Below are 5,124 nucleotides of genomic sequence, written 5' to 3' on the forward strand. Positions count from 1 at the left end.
CGCCCCTTTCCCGTCGTCCTCTGCGGCCGAGCATGCGCAGCGCAGCGCAGCCCGCCGCAGTCCTGTCTCGCGACGTCCGCAAGGGCATCCTTGTGATGGATAGGGAGGTGGACCAGGGGCCAGGGAAGTGCTTTAAAGCCACACAGGTGCTTTATCATTGAAGTCATCTCTATCCACTAGCCAAATCTGGGTTCTTAAAGGCTAGAGAAGCGTGTAGGAGTGACTCATCTCAGGCAGGGCAATTGAATTTCCCGGATTTGAAAGATGGCAGTACTACTTTCTAGCATTAAAATAAGTGATTAGACAACTTATGTACTTTCCTATTCTTGAAATGGTGATAATTAAAATGCCTGCCGCTAGGCTTGCTAATATTAGGCAATGCTAAGAAAAGCATCAGGTGCAGAGTAAATTCCCGCTATTTTTATCTGCTAGGCCTGGTGGCGCACACCTGTAATCCCAGCGCCTCAGGAGGCTGAGGCAGGAGGATCACGAGTTCAAAGTCTGGTTTAGTCATTTAGGAGACCCTCAGCAATTTAGCAACCCTCAGCAACCCTGTCTCCAAATAAAATGTAAAAAAATAGGACTGGGCTGGGGTTGTGGCTCAGTGGTTAAGAGTCTCTGTGTTCAATCCATGATACCAAAAAAAGAAAAAAGAAAAAAAAAATAATAATTAAGGGCCTCTGCCATCTTGTTTGTTTTTTTTGCATTGCTGGGAATCAAATCCCAGGGATATCTGCATCCTAAGCAAGTGACCTACCACAAGCTACACCTCAGCTCTTTTTTTTTAAGAAAGAGAATTTTTTAATATTTATTTTTTGGTTTTCGGTGGATACAAAATCTTTTTTTTTTTTTTTTTTTATGTGGTGCTGAGGATGAACCCATCGCCCTGCACATGCCAGGCGAGCACGCTACCGCTTGAGCCATATCCCCAGCCCAGCTCTTTTTTTTTTATTGCCTAGGTTGGCCTCGAATTTGGGAGCTCCTATATTAGCTTCTCAAGTAGCTGGGATTACAGGCATGTTCCAGGACACCTGGAACCGAGTATATAAAAATTAAAATAATCCCCAAAAGGCAAAATTTATGGTAGATTTTAAATGCTTATATTTAACAAGGTAGTGCTTTGAACACTTAAAAAATATGATTGAAAATTATGATATTTCTGCCAGGTGCTGTGGTGCACACTTGTAATTCCAGTGGCTGGGAAGACTGAGATAGGAGAATCACAAGTTCAAAACCAGCTTAGTGAGGCCCTAAGCAATTTAGGAAGACCCTGTCTCAAAAAAAAAAAAAAATTGCTGGGGATGTGGCTCAGTGGTTAAGCACCTCCAGGTTCAATCCCAGAAGTACCACACCCCCGTCCAAAAAAATTGTGATATTTCTAAAATCATAATAGAATTGGAAAAAAATATATAAAGTAAGGTAATTTATTTCAATCTTGTCTTTGACCATAACTATTATTATTTTTCCCCCCCATACTTGGAATTGAAACCAGGGACATGTTACCATTGAGCTATATCTCTGGACCCTTTTTTATATTTTTAAGTTTGAGACAGGTCTTGCTAAACTGCCCAGGCAATCCTCCCTCTTCAGCCTCCCCAGCTGCTAGGATTACAAAACAAGATTACACCATGCGTGACTGACCATAATTGTGTGTGTGTGTGTGTGTGTGTGTGTGTGTGTCCACAAGACCTGACAAGAACAATTTTAGAGGAGGAAAAGTTTATTTTGACTCATGGTTTCAGAGATTCAGTCCATGATTGGCTGACTCCGTAACTCTGGTTCCCAGAGTGAGGAAGGGCATGGTGGAGGAAGGCAGCTCAGGACATGGTAACCAGAAAGCAGAGATAGCAGACCATAACTTCATAAGGAGATACTATCAAAAGTATAAACTGAGGACCAGGGGTGTAGCTCAGAGATAGAGTGCTAGCCTAACACATGAGAGGCTATGGGTTGCATTCCCATCACTGCAAACAAAATCATAAAAGCATGTATTTGAGGTGCTTTGTGAAGGTGAGTTCTAGGTCAAAGGGGCCTCCTGACACCTACTGCCATGGTCCCTAAATATGCTTTGCAGTTTAGAATTCATGATCTTCGGTGATTTTTTTTTTTTTTTTTACTTTGTATAGTACTAGGCATCAAACCCAGGGCCTCATACATGCTAAGCACATGCTCTACCACTGAGATATATCCCTGTCCTACTTTGGTGATTATTACACAAGTAGCTCCAATAGTTATGCTTATCTTTATCAAAGAAAAATAACAATTGAGAAGTTTAGGTTTGGTGCACTTAAAACAGAGTTGGGAAGGTCATAATTAATCAGATCTTAGACACAACCACAACTGAACCTTTGAACATGACTGAACCACATTGATAGCCCCTGATATCCTTCTGTACATCAGAACTCTTCCATCAACTACACAGAAATTGAGATGGCATCCAACCCCTTTCTTACAAGATGGCTTAACTTTTGCCAGCACCAGTCATTATTCCTAAGAAGTAATGTAATTTCCAACCCTGTTTTAGGCTTAAAGCTGTAAACATGTCCGTCATTTTGTAAAACCTCAAAGAACATTTCCTTCCTTCCTTCCTTCCTTCCTTCCTTCCTTCCTTCCTTCCTTCCTTCCTTCCTTCCTTCCTTCCTTTCTCTCATACCAGGAATTGAACTCTAAGATACTCCACCATTCAGCCACATTCCCAGTCCTATTTTGTATTTTATTTAGAGAAACGGTCTCACTGAGTTGCTTAGTGCCTCACTTTTGCTGAGGCTGGCTTTGAAGTCGAAATTCTCCTGTCTCAGCCTCCCAAGCTGCTGGGATTATAGGCGTGTGCCACTGTGCCTGGCTCAAAGAACATTTTCAAGATCATTGGTATCTGGGTTTTTTTCCTGAATTTATTCCTAATTAATCACTAATAAATCTTGTTTGCTCTGTTCTCAACTAAGTTAATTTTTATTAAAGTTGATGCCTTTCTCTATTTCAACTTAGAATTAGATGGGATCTTGCTGAAATCTTCTCTAACAGACACATTCTACCAAAAGGCATGTTAAGGACAGCAGGGCAAAGATAATTTACTCCAACCTACAAAGAGTCTTGGTGACTAGGATTAGACTAGAACCCAGAAATGAGTCCTGGTTCAGTGGACTTCCAAGAGCAAGTGAGTTCTTTGTTATGAACTTCCTGGAGAGTGGATAAAGTGGAGGACTCATGACATCACAAGAACTGTAAAAATTTGTGATAATTTGGAGATGTTGTGGTATTTCAGTTATCTCCACTTAGAGCTGAGAACCTGGTGTAACATTTCAGGCAGTAGATGCAGGTCACAAATTGCCTATGTCTTTCTTGCCCAGAAGCCTCAACTATTTATAGTGCCTGAAAGATTAGGTCATAAACTTAAGTCTGGGAAGAGAATCCAGAAACATAGGGACCTTAATTTCTTTTCAATTCTAGTTTCCAATGTTAACTAGAGAAAAATTACTTTGATGGCTTAGGTGTGGAAGAAAGAAGCTTAAGAAACCAATAGTTGAAGCTTGGAGGCACTTTCCAGCCTCAGGAAAATACATTTGGAAATGTGTAAGACCTAAAATGTGTTGTAATTTTTGTCATACCAGGAGCCTGCTGGTGATCGGAATCTAACAGGAAATGGAATCAGTGTGTTAGGTTTAAAAGTGGAGAATGTTTGGGATTGTAGTGCATGGAAGATGACATGCTCAGCCAAAAGAGGTAGTTACTACTCAACTCTGATCCTTGCCACGCAGAAGTGCACAGCCCAGTGTTGCTCAAACTTACAATTTCTAAGAGAAGGTAGAAAGTCATATTTTCATATGAAATTGGCTGGATTTGTTTTTTTGTTTTGTTTTGTTTTTATGGGGGGGATTTGTTTTGTTTTTTCCTTTTTAAAAGTTTAGAAACAGACTGGGAGTGCAAGCCAGTGGTAGAACACTTGACTAACATGCTCAAAGAAGTAGGTTCCATCCCGAGCATCAAAAAAACGAAAGGAAATAAAAAATTGGAAACAAATTAGAAATTTTAAAAGTGTTAAATAGACCCAAATTAACAAATATGTGGGCTAAATCAGGTCCATAAACTCCTCTGTTTGCAATCTTTTTATTACATGGCTGTTTGTGAGAAGCCGAGAGATTAGCAATCACTGATTTTTTTTTCAGTTATAGATGGAAAGAGTATCTTTATTTTTATTTATTTATTCATTTTTATGTGGTGCTGGAGATCAAACCCAGGGCCTCACGCATGCAAGGCCAAGCACTCTACCACTGGGCTATAACCCCACCCCCAATCACTGAATTTTTGAATGCTGTTCCTGCTCATCCTTCAGTTTAGCCCATGAAGAACCATCAAGGACAAACACCCTCTTAAGCAAGAATTAAAACCTGTCATATGGGTCCACTCCCCAGTACCAAAACATTCCCCCAAAACAACAGAAGCAAACAAAAACCTGCCAGAGCTAAACTTTACAGAGGCTTTGTCCCAGTTCTTGGTGAGACGAGAAAGAGGAGTCCAAGAATTAAAAGAAAGAAAAGAAGCTCCCACTGAGATGCACCATCTTTGTTTTGTTTTGAATATTATGTTTTTCAATTAACATAAAAGTATTCTATGAATTTTAATACAGGTATATGTTTATTCAACCATCCCCACAATCAAAATACCATTACCCCATACACCCCTCTTTGTAGCCCCATCCACCCCTTAACGTAACCTCTAGCCATCACCGATCAGATCTATGTCATTACAATTTTGTTGTTTCCCCTCTAATCAGGGTCTCACACATGCTAGGCCAGTGGGTGTTGAAAATTTATTCACGACACTTGTTAAAGATGGTGATAAAAGTTGGGTATGATGTCACACACCTGTAGTCCTAGCACTCAGGAAACTGAGGTGGAGGATGACTTGAGTCCAGAAGTTCAATAGAGCCTAGAATGGCTGGGGCTATAGCTCAGTGGCAGAGCACTTGCTTAGCACATGTGAGGCACTGGTTTCAATCCTTAGCATCATATAAAGAGAAACAAATACAATGAAGGCATGCTGTCCATCTACAACTACTCCCCACCGCCCCCCACAAAAAAAAATAACAAGCCTAGATAACAAGCCAGAAACTACCTCAAAAACAGC

This window comes from Callospermophilus lateralis, chromosome 7 (genome assembly GCF_048772815.1).
Source record: "Callospermophilus lateralis isolate mCalLat2 chromosome 7, mCalLat2.hap1, whole genome shotgun sequence".
Classification (NCBI taxonomy): Eukaryota; Metazoa; Chordata; class Mammalia; order Rodentia; family Sciuridae; genus Callospermophilus; species Callospermophilus lateralis.